The sequence below is a fragment of the Alosa pseudoharengus genome, unplaced genomic scaffold (assembly GCF_046254945.1).
Source record: "Alosa pseudoharengus isolate Yale_2024_CS ecotype anadromous, Long Island Sound unplaced genomic scaffold, YU_APseudo_1.1 YU_APseudo_1.1_scf_23, whole genome shotgun sequence".
NCBI lineage: Eukaryota > Metazoa > Chordata > Actinopteri > Clupeiformes > Clupeidae > Alosa > Alosa pseudoharengus.
Window position 1 is genome coordinate 21,195,768 of NW_027468685.1, and position 12,688 is coordinate 21,208,455.

Consider the following 12,688-nt stretch of genomic DNA (forward strand, 5'->3'; position numbering starts at 1 on the left):
TTCTGTTGCCAGGTGGTGGCGCTATGCCAAACATGCATTATGGGCATGTGAATATTATCATTAACATGGTCTTTAATGACCTGTGAAATTTAAAACATTTCAAGCCATGCATGGTGAATTATGACACATTTATTGTTCATGTGGAATGGTATTAAAATTAATAATTTCGCCATTTCGTCAAATTACAACATATCAAAAAAAGGCTTCACAATTTATAATCAGGAACATCTCGGCGTCATGTATACCAACTTTGACATGAATCGGATCAACCGTCTAGGAGGAGTATGTTAAAATTGATCATGCCCACAACGCACAAAATCTCAATTACCTCACTTCCTGTGGGCGTGGCTAATGGCATGTTAATACAAAAGTTGATTGTTTTTGGGAGTTACACACACCCATCAAATTTGGTGTGTGTATCTAAAACTATATGCCAACCACAAGTCACTGTGACGTAAGGGGGCGCTATGGAGTTCCTGGGCAACGCCCGGTGCCAAGCTTTTATCCCTGTCTATTCACTGTACCACTTGATGTGTGTGCTAAATTTCATGCGTTTTCGACTATGTTAACCACCTCAAAATATTTGCCAACCACGGGATCAGTCACCTAAGGGGGCGCTAGCGAGTCCCTGGGCCACGCCCGGGGTCAAGCTCTTGTACCTAACTGCGATGCATGATACCTGACGTGTGTGCCAAATTTCAATAGGTTTCGACCATGTTAACCACCTCAAAAACAGGAAAGCAAAAAAGTGGAATAACAATAATAAATATAGCTGCAAGCAGCAATGCGGGGGCCTAGCAGAGCGCTATAGCAGAAATGGCGTTGCCACGGCATGAGCAAGCACTTACAGCAAGAGACCAAATTACACCAATGTCTTTGTGCGGTCTCACAATCAGCTACCATGTCCCTCTACCAAGTTTGGACTTCATACACCAAAGTGTTGCTGAGATGTGAGCTCACTTTCATTATTACAGCACCCCTAGAGGCCAAATGAGACCACTTTCCTTCATGTCCTCACAATCAGCTAATATGTCCCTGTACCATGTTTGGACTTCATACACCGAAGTGTTGCTGAGATACGAGCTCACTTCCTGTATTACAGCGCCCCCTATAGAGGCCAAATGATTCCAATTTCCTAGTGCATCATCATAATCAGGTAACAGGTCCTTATACTAAGTTTGGAGTTTGTACACCAAAGCGTTGCTGAGATACAAGCTCACTTCCTGTATTACAGCGCCCCCTATAGAGGCCACATGATGCCAATTTCCTAGTGCGTCCTCACTATCAGATACCAAGTCCCTGTACCAAGTTTGGACTTCATACATTAAAGCATAGCCGAGATGTTAGCCCACTTCCTGTTTGGTGGCTTCATCGCCATATTTGATTGTCTGTCACGGGCAAACAAAAATGAAATAAAAAAATCTGACAAGTATCGTTTGTGCGGCTCGGTCTGAATGTCATCTCTGCCAAGTTCTGTGAAAATCAAATGAAATTTGGGACCGCTGAAACTTTTCGTAGAGTTTAGACCAATTCCAATATGGCGGAGGTCCAATATGGCGGAAAGTGATGGGATAGGAGTCGATGAACTCGGGATGGTCCAAGGATTCAGATGCTACCTCAATTGTGAAAATCAGACAAAAGAGTCAAGGATCACGCGCATGAACGCATGTGCAGCATTAAACTGGTGGTGGCGCTACTGTGTTCAATGTATATGCATGAAAATTGGTGTGAGTGATTGGGACAGTGTCCCGACTAATGGTCTCGAGTTTTGTTATGTTAACTCAAAGCATCACCTAGATGTTTGTCCACTTCCTGTTTGGCGTCCTCGTCACCATATTTGATTGGCTGTCACGGGCAAACAAAAATGAAATTGAAAAATCTGACCAGTATCGTTTGTGCGGCTCGGGCAGAAGATCATCTCCAACAAGTTTCGTGAAAATCTGAGGAAATTTGTAACCGCTGAAACTTTTCGTAGAGTTTGGACTAAATCCAATATGGCGGAGGTCCAGTATGGCCAAAAGTGACGTAATAGGGGTCAATCAACTCAAGTCAGTCCAGGGATTCCAACGGTGCTTAATTTGTGAAAATCGAACACACCGTTCAATTGTTACATGCGTAAATGTGAGTCCAGATTCGACCTATTGGTGGCGCTAGAGTGTTCGGCATAGAGCTTTGTAAATTCGTGAGAGTGATCATGGGACGGTCCTGAATCAGGGCGCTAAATTTCATAATAATAATGACTTGCAAATACCTTTCAACCCAGCTTTTCAACTTTCAGCCAAACTTTGACCTGTTGGTGGCGCTAGACGGCTGGGTTTAGAGGTCCGTAAATGAGTGTGAGTGGTCAGTGGAGTGTCCCGAAACCTTCGACGAAAAAATCTGAACTTTTTAGCCAGGCGTTCTATGGGCTGCCATAGACTCCAATGGCAGAAGTGTAATAATAATAATAATAATAATAATAGGAAAAACTACTAAAACAATGGGTGCCTTCGCAGCTTCGCTGCTAGGCCCCCAATAATAATAATCCTTACAAAAGCAATAGGGCCTTGCGCCCTTCGGGTGCTCGGGCCCTAATAATAATAATAATAATAATAATAATAATCCTTACAAAAACAATAGGGCCTTGCGCCCTTCGGTGCTCGGGCCCTAATAATAATAATAATCCTTACAAAAACAATAGGGCCTTGCGCCCTTCGGTGCTCGGGCCCTAATAATGCATTCCTGCTCATGCTGTTTAAAGTTTGCAACGTTAGGGGAAGGTTCTCTAAAGGTTGCAACCTTTAGATAACGTTAGGGGAACGTTCATGGAACGTTTTATATAACCAAGAACTAACGTTTCCGGAACATTCAGCAAACTTTCCATGGGAACCAAAACTTACTCAAAAACTAACCTTCGGGCAACGTTTGGGAACCAAAAACTAACGTTTCCGAAACCAAAAACTATGGTTCCCAGAACGTTTTGGAAACCATAAATTGTTAGCTGGGCTTAAGCTGTGTAGTGGGTCCCATTTAGAAGTGGCTACTTCATTCGCGCTTTCCTTAACTCATGGAGCTGCATGAATTTTATTACAACTTTTCGCCACAATATGGCAGTTTAAGTCCGCTTGATACTGTAAGGCGTAAGCCATTGGTTTCCAAAGGAGATTTTATTTGTGTCGCCAGCATAGCCTATTGACAATTTATGTTGTAAATAGGCCTACCTTATAAGCCTACCTGTAGCTTAGGGAAGCTAACGGCTTTCTATTAGGATCTAGTTTGTTAGTTACAGTTTTGTCATAACTCCCTGATACATTTTTGCATTTAGAATAGCCAGAGCGTGGATAGCCTCTCAATCGGAAAATTAAACAATATCGGGTGCCATGGACTAGGCTGGGTGAACCCAGCCTGATCTGCCCGCTATTTATTTTTTGATTTCTTAAAAGATTGAGCTTGGTCTGGTGAAAGCCAGACTAGCCATGGACCTCAGTTACACAATGCAAGGGAACATGAATCAGCCTATATTTGCACGAACAATAACGGACAACAGTTCTTCAACTTTGGCCCGTTAAAATGTGTATGAACAGTCTAGCGACGCATTTCATCAAGGCCCATTTGGACATGTCAGTTATTTGCACCACTGGTTACATGTAAAACAGCATTTCGTTTCAGACTACTGTTACTTAATTTGTGCATTAACAATAACGTTTCAGACTACTGTTACTTAATTTGTGCATTGACAATGAAGTATTACATGAACTAAAGATGACTAAAATCTTATGTAGAAGAAGAAATATTCACAAAAAATCCATCCATCCAAAAATGACCTTTGTTTTTGATAGCTGTTGAAAACGGCATGGAACTGACATAGATGTTTTTGTTCATAAACAAACAAACAAACAAACAAATAAATACATAAATAACATTATGCTGATACCTTTTGCTTTTCCCAAATACAATGTAGCCTACAGGTGTAAATGACCTTTCATCAATCAGTTGCAATGGATGAACTGTGATGAACTGCCCTACTTGTGATTGTTTAGAGATTTTAAAGGTTTTATAACAATGCTACATCTTCTTTGGCTATTCTACAATCTATTCAACTTTTCAGCACCAGTAGGCTACTTTCTGTGCAGCCGCACACACACTCAGGCATGCCAAACAAGCATACACAAAAGTTTCAAGAGTGGGGGATGGAGTAAAATATCGAGACAAATTGAAGTGTGATTTATTTTCGCGGAACGGCTGTACAGGACTGAGCGGCGGTCATATTTTGTACCGCTATGCGGTACATCTAGTTTTTTTCATTATGCATGATTTACTTTTTTATAAAATTCGTAGGCTGAAGCCTGGCAGCAACAATTGTGTATAAATGTAGGTTACTGCTTCAGCCTCTGGCAAGCTCAGAAGGGGGCGGCATGCAACTGGTAGCTTGAGAGCAACCTGTTGGAGACTCATGGTGTAAGACAATGACTTTTCATTGGCAACAATATTAAACCAACCAATAAAATATTAAGAAGAGCTCTTTTATTAGTTAAATTGAAACAAATTATTACTGGCCTTTATTTGTCGAATCTGAGGCCCGGCTATAAATAGAATCCCGGCCATAATTTGAGGATTTACAGTAGGTATGCACGTGTGCTTCCGGCATAGCGAAACCACTAATCTCTGACTGAAAGTGCACAGAACTTGTGCATTTGAGAGTGCTCTCTCGCGGCTAGACAGTAATGTTTCATGCAGGGTTAATATAAATTAATATTTAAAAACATTTTTCATATATAAGTCGCACCTGACTATAAGTTGCAGGGCCAGCCAAACTATGAAAAAAAGTGCGACTTATAGTCTGGAAAATACGGTACTTTCCCTCCCTATACCATGCAAACAGAATAGTGCAGCTTCCCACGGTGAACAAGCTGACGTCGATCCAACGGCGATCCTCGTGAAGTCACGGCACCATTGTAACGGGCCCTACGTTGTGTTCTGTGTGAGTCTGCTTTTGAAGTAAAGAATGGCCATGCACTGGTGTTCTGGTTGCTTTATTCCATCAAAGTGGAGTGTACACATTGACATAAAACAAGAAAACTTGTGACATGCAGTCTTCATACACACGGGATATCAGTAGCCTGTTAAGAAAACAGTGTACTTAATCTAAATGCATGAAATACAAAATCACACCGTATGTATCTCAGGTTGCATGTTCACTAACATTACCTACACCCTTATGACTGCATTATAATGAATATATATGGGTTTTATAGAGTGAAAACAAAAGTTCATAATGCGGCTAACAAACAAGTGTACCTTTCCTCAGATCAGCAACCGCAGACTGAGGAAAAACCTGAGATGCCAACAAAAAAAAATTTTGTCTCTTAAAGGGGCAGTACAGGTTCACATTCTCACTGCTCTAGTCTAAAACGAATAGAGGGAAACAAAAATAAATCAGGATTTGGTGAAGCTTCATAAAGCTATTGCAAATAAAATATGAAATAAAGTTGTTTTTCCGTTACACTTGACTAAAAAAAAATATATTTGAATGACTAAATATGACTAGGGGGGGGGGGGGGGTTATTTCATGAAAATGTTCAGATTCAACTTTAGCCCAGATTTTCTAATGCTCCCATGTCTTGGGAATACATTGATGTGAAAAAATTTCAAATCAAGCCCGAAAACCCCCCCTACCCTGAAAATTACTTTTTCAACCCTGAAAATGTCTGTTTTTTGCCAACTTTCAAAGTACATAGTGGATTTATGTTCATGCTGGGTCCTTTAAAGGTATTTCATGTGGCATGCAATGCCGTAAGAGCACTTTGCACTACAAAGGGTATAGTGTCAAGGTCATATTTTAGGTCAAAGGTCACAAAAATGGCTCAAAATGCCTATTTTTTGCAAAAAAACACAATATTCTAACATTTTGTTAAAGGAGAATTCCGGTGTGATTTTGACCTAAAGTGTTTTGAAACATGATACCGAGTGTGAACGTATGTCTCATAGCCCATCTCGGCTTGTCCCCTGCACTCCGAAATCTGGCGCTAGTTAGCCGATGCTACCAACAAGGCGGTAAATGGTGGTGCCTCGGCATCGGCATAGCCATGCAAATAAATCACTGTTTTACACCATTTACGAGGCTCAATGTATCTCCACACTTCATTGGTAGACTTCTGAGGGCCCTGACATTTAAAACGAGACATTGAGAACTTTGAAAAAGCACTGGTAGTTTACTTACAAGACGATTTATACAGACAGTACCTTCACGAAGTTTAGCGTTTGCAGCCATCTTGAATTTAGTCACGATAAGTCAAGCTATGAGTAAGAATGAACAGGTATGATAAGGGATCAGATTCCAAAAATAATTCTGTGGAAATGCATGGATTACAGTTTCTTCCAGTAGCAGCAACTGGAATCCATGCATTTCCACGGAATTATTTTTGGAATCTGATCCCTTATCATACCTGTTCATTCTTACTCGTCGCTCGACTTATCGTGACTAAATTCAAGATGGCTGCAAACGCTAAACTTCGAGAAGATACTGTCTGTATAAATCGTCTTGTAAGTAAACTACCAGTGCTTTTTCGAAGTTCTCAATGTCTCGTTTTAAATGTCAGGGCCCTTGGAAGTCTACCGATGAAGTGTGGAGATACATTCAGTGTTGGGGAGTAACGGAATACATGTACCGGCGTTACGTATTCAGAATACAAATTATGAGTAACTGTATTCCGATACAGTTACAAGTTAAATAGTTGGTATTTAGAATACAGTTACATTGTTGAAACCAATGGATTACATGACGGTACTTCTCTGTTTCATAAGTTTATTCACTCTCTAAATAAATAAAGGCAACTCAGAAGCTCCTAAAAGCAATCTATGATTTCCATGTTTAAATCCAAGCCCCGCCGTCTTGCACTAGCCTCAAAACGCAGCCGGCGCGCATTATGGACGCGTCATCGGAGACCCTGAAATGACTGTTTGCACAGCAAATTAGGAGTAAAGTAAGTGGAGGTAACTCCTGTTCCTCACTGATCGCGGTTCCTGATGTCTGTTCAAAGGATATTTTCCCAAGTATTAATAGCTCAGGCTACTTCGGCCAATCGGTTACACAGTTTGCTAATCAATAAACAGAGCCTATAGTTCACGTGTTGATTTAGACCTAGGCCTACAATTAAACCAATCTCTAAAATAGGCACTGCATTCTAAGTTTTTTATTCTAACTTAAAATAGCTTTATGGATTTTTTTTTTTTCTAATTAGATCTAGCCTACGTTTTAAAATTAATTATATGGTGGAGCCTCTGAAGAATTATTCTTGCGAGTAGGCTAGCATATTTTAACGTGCGGTTTTTGATTGTCATTACGCAATCACGTTCATTTTGAGAGCACTAATATACAGTAGCCTAGATAGTGTTTACATTTACAGGTCATTTGCGTTCCACCTGTCATATGCGCCCCTCACTTGTACTGGGTTGATGCCACCGAAAAATCTCACAGGCACTAATATATTTTCTGGCTATACGCCCTTAAAGTAGCCTATTTATTTAGTTTGTTTTAATTAGCCTAGTCGCCTGTTGTACAGTAGTTTTAGTGGTCACCTTGCTATTTTAAAGTTGTATCAGGTAGCTTAGTTGACTTTACATTCTCCTATTTGGGCCTAACACTTCAGCCATTTGGAACAGAAGAACACACCAGAATAGGCCTGTTTAGTAGGCCTAAGCAGGATTTGATGGCCGCATTCCTACACTTATAAAATCCAATTCAATGCGGAAGTAATCTAAGTATTCAGAATACGTTACTCAGATTGAGTAACGTAACGGAATACGTTACAGATTACATTTTTGGGCATGTATTCTGTATTCTGTAACGGAATACGTTTTGAAAGTAACCCTCCCAACACTGGATACATTGAGCCTCGTAAATGGTGTAAAACAGTGATTTATTTGCATGGCTATGCCGATGCCGAGGCACCACCATTGACCGCCTTGTTGGTAGCATCGGCTAACTAGCACCAGATTTCGGAGTGCAGGGGACAAGCCGAGATGGGCTATGAGACATACGTTCACACTTGGTATCATGTTTCAAAACACTTTAGGTCAAAATCACACCGGAATTCTCCTTTAAGTTCAATGTAGAGAAATGTTCATTATGGGCCCTTTGATGGTCTTTCATGTGGTATGTCATGCCATGAGAATAGTTTGCATTATAAAATATCCTATTTCAAGGTCATATTAAAGGTCAAAGGTCACCCAAAATGATCCAGAATTACATTCAATAAGAAACATTAAGCAGAGATCATTACAATGCACAATGTAAAACAAAGTTGACCTCAGTCATAATGTTCTGCATGGTTCACTTCAGCTTGAGCAGTGGAGATGTTTTACGAGCAGATTTACGCAAATGCTGATAACTTCTCTATCACGGTCATTGCTGTCAATGTCCGTGGCAACGTGTACTTTTCTCCTTTTGGACTGGAGTTGCTCAGTTGCAGGGTTGTATGTATCATCAAAGTCCTTTTAGGCAAGTCCCTCCACTCGGCGGCCATATTGCAACGCTTTTTGGGCACTCATTGGGCATCCTATTCGGCAGAAATGCGCGTGCGCAAGGCTTCACGACACCAACCTTGCTCCAGCGGCGAGTTCACAACACATGATTGGCATGATGTCTTCACAACACACCATATGATTGGCTCAATGTATTCACATCACACCACATGATTGGCTCAATGTATTCACATGTCGACGTTTTGCCGAGGAAGGGGTGGGATATGTGTAGACAACGGCCATGTTGCCCATGCATTTCTATGGAGGATTTTTTGAGTTCTGTGTCTCCTCATTAGAAAGTCTCTGGTATCATCTGCTGTATTTACCTGCTCTGAGATAGATTCAGTAGATTCAGTGGTGGTCTCTATGGTTGCCTCCCCCATAGCTTCTTCGTATGTTGACCCAACCAATGCTGTATCAGCCCTCTTCCGTTCCTCTTCCTTGTTCTGCATGGCCTGCAGGGCCTTTTCCCTCGCATTCTTTCGTTCCATTGTTCGCTCCCACTTTCTATCAACCTGCTCCTCACAGTAACCTTTGCGACCATTACGCATGGAATGCAAGAACTGCCATTTCTCATCCCCCATCTTGATCCCAAAAAGGTTTTCTTGGGACACTCGTGCCGATTTGTTCTCACAAAAAATGTCAACAGATTTTCCATATCCCCATTGTACTCCTTCATGTCAGTTTTCCATTTCTCACTTTGTTTGGACTGTGGCCAATTCATATTGGTGAGGAAGCGGGTATAACGGCTTCTACACACAGTTGCGTTCCATCAAGTGGGTGTTCCGGACGGTAGCTATGCAAATTACTTGAAGTATAACCGTAATTTGATTGGTTGGTGCCGTCCGTCGATTGGCTTGATTGGCCGGTGCCGTCTGTCGGTGCAGCAACAGCTGAACTTCTCAATGCGAGCGACGGGAGAAACGCGACGCAACGGACCCACAATTCAGTTCGGCAACGGATGACGTAAGCCCATGTAAAGTGAATGGGATGCGTCTCCAGCACTGCAACACACGCAACTGTGTGTAGGAGCCGTAAAGGGCTTCAATTCTGCTGGCAATGTATTGCTCCCCAATGGTGTATATGTTGCAGAACAACCAGTGGTCTTTTAAAACAGAGGCGAGAATCTTTGCCGCCATAGACCTGGTTCGCAGGACTTTACCGGCCCTTGCAGGGCGAAGAAGATACATCATGCATTCAATGATATCCTTCTTACGGGGCAAGACACCATGAGGGAGGTCAGATTCTTCCATATAGGCCACATCTTCAAGTTCCTCCTTGGATTTTGACCTTGTTCCATGAATACAAATCGCCATTGTTAATTTGTTCGTCAGTACTGGACATGCCAAACTTCAATTATGGTGAATGTGGGTTTTGTCACTGAATAAAAGCCACATCACATGAGACTGTTTTTTAGAAACAAAATATCTTAAGTTGTATGACACTTAACTTTTTCTGCCAGTACTGTGACACATTTCGACGAGAATCATGATTTGATAAAGTGTGGGAATGTTATTGATTTTTTGGGGGAAAAAGGCATTTCGGTGACCTTTCACCTACAATATGACCTTGACATTAGACTTTTCATTGTGCAAAGTACTCTTACGATATAACATGACACATGTGAGATCATTAAATGGTCCAACATGATAATATTTGTCGGTTGTAATCAGTGATGCCAGTAACGCGTTACTTAGTAACGCGTTAGTCTATTTTTACCACTTTTTTCAGTAATGAGTAATCTAACGCGCTACTATTTACAAACCAGTAATCAGATTAAAGTTACTTATCTAAGTTACTGTGCGTTACTATTTTTGTCATTTTCCTTAATAAAAAGATATATTCTTTGCTTTCTTCTTGTCTTGGGGATTAATGTCATGTAGGCTATGCTCACGTTTTCAGCATGAGGACAATTCACGTGCAGCGACACAAACGAAAACAACAATGGAGGGAGAGAGAGAGAGATGCACATTTCATCAGTCATTACTTTGAGTTTGTGTCAGCTAAACATGACAACATTAAGGTACATTGTACATTCTGTGCTGGCGACAAAGTGCTGTCTAGCTAGACATCCCAAGTCTCCCGAACTTTTGGGAGTCTCCCACATATTGATAGCGGCTTCCTGACGCCCGCAAATTACATAAAATCTCCCGGAACCTAGAGCGAACAAGAGCACGCAAGCCAGACCGGACTTCAAATCAAAGATGGAATCTTTGCTTCAAATCGCGTGTGCATAGCTTAATGCGCACACAAAGGAGAGGGAGAGAGAGAGGAGTGGTGCGTTTCTGACTGAAGCGCATCCAAGACAGAGAGCATCCTGGTCTGTTTTGCTAAATCAACCAATCCGTTTTCAGTGTAAGTGCTTATATCTCTTTTCTGCCAAACATAATTAATCAGTTCAGTCAGTGTATCTAGGAACAGAAGCGTCATGGCAGCGTCAGTGCCCCTCAAAAAGGAAGATTTAAGACCCATTTCACATCAGACTACACAAAAGTGCACCCAATTGTCTCAAAAGATTAAAACATAATGATAATCTTGCACACTGCACTGTTTGTAACAGCAACTTTAGCATTGCTCACGGTGGGTTAAATGATTGCAAAAGACTTGTTGAGGTGAGTTTAACAAGTGTAATTTCATTTGCATATTACTCAGGCCTATAGGCTACAAGATGGCTAGTTGCCAAGGCTACATGAAAAAAAATCTACATATTTTACTATAACAATTTCTATCAATAGGCCTTCCTTATTTGGTGTACTTAGACATTATTGAACAAACATCTGAATTTCAGTATCTAAGTAGGTTAGGTTGGGATGTCTGCTATACATTGCTGTTAAAATGCACTTCCAGTATAGTGAGTATTGGCAAAACCGGTTATCATTTTTATGTTGAGGCGTTGGGGGTGTTGTCGGCAGCTGCTGAAAGTAACTAATAAAGTAACTTGTAATCTAACATAGTTACTTTTAAAATCAAGTAATCAGTAAAGTAACTAAGTTACTTTTTAAAGGAGTAATCAGTAATCAGTAATCAGATTACTTTTTCAAGGTAACTGTGGCAACACTGGTTGTAATAGGCCAAAAGTGGAAAAGTTGTGAAATATGGCAAAAAACACGCATTTTCAGGGTTAAAAAAGTAATTTTGGGGGGGGGGGTTTGGAAGAAAATTTCAAATAAATTACACAGGAGTGCTTAAAACATCTTGTTGCATCAGGAAATCAGGGCTATTGTGGTATTTGGTATTAACACCCCCCCTATGACAGACACTAAAAAGGACATTTAGTCACAGGACTAAGACTAAATTAAATATAGGTGACAAAATTAACACTAGTCTGCAGCCGAAGACTCCCGCGATATTTTAAGGTCATGTGACATGGTGACACAGTGGTAAGTCCCTCCCCGGCTGACAGAAGTCGGACAGGATTTCTAACCAGTATGCAATGCATCAAGTCCAAGGGCGTAGGTTTGGTCTGAGCTTTGGTGGGGACTCTACCCACTACCCCCCCCGAATATATAAAATGATTAAAATGTGCTACAGATATGTAGGCTATATTTAACATTTATTTTCTATTTGGTCTGTTATGAAATCATGCCCATTTAAGCACAGCTCAGTTTTAAGAAACTTAAATACATGCATGCTTAGCATTTTGTGAAAAGAAATCATTAAGGCTACATTGACAAACTCTTAACCATGAGCTGCCTGTATATTCTCTGATTCTAATATTTACAGATATCTAGGCGATGTAAGCACAGCTCAGATTTAAGAAATGCAGCCGAACGACCATGTTGAATTTTGCTATAATTTATTTCAAAACCGGATTACTCTGGAACAGCTAACTATACACGGGAATGCATTACACCTTTGTGTTCGGTAAGGTCTGCTGTTTATTCTGATATATGGTTTGTCATGTGTTGCGTGAAGAGTGTGTAGGCCTACGATATTCCACCGAGACGAATGGATGTGGAGATGGGCGCAGAGAATAATTATTAAATCTCTTGAAGTTATTTTTCTCGCGAACTGTTTATTACAGCGAACAGTGGCTAGCTAGCACCGTTTAAAAGCTGAGAAAAGGCTCTTTCATGTGACACATGTGTGATGAGTAGCCTACTTCTCGAGGAGTTCATCAGAGAAGAATGGGTGAATTTGGACGCACTTCATGCTTGTAGTAAAGCTGAAGCGCTGCATGCTGCGC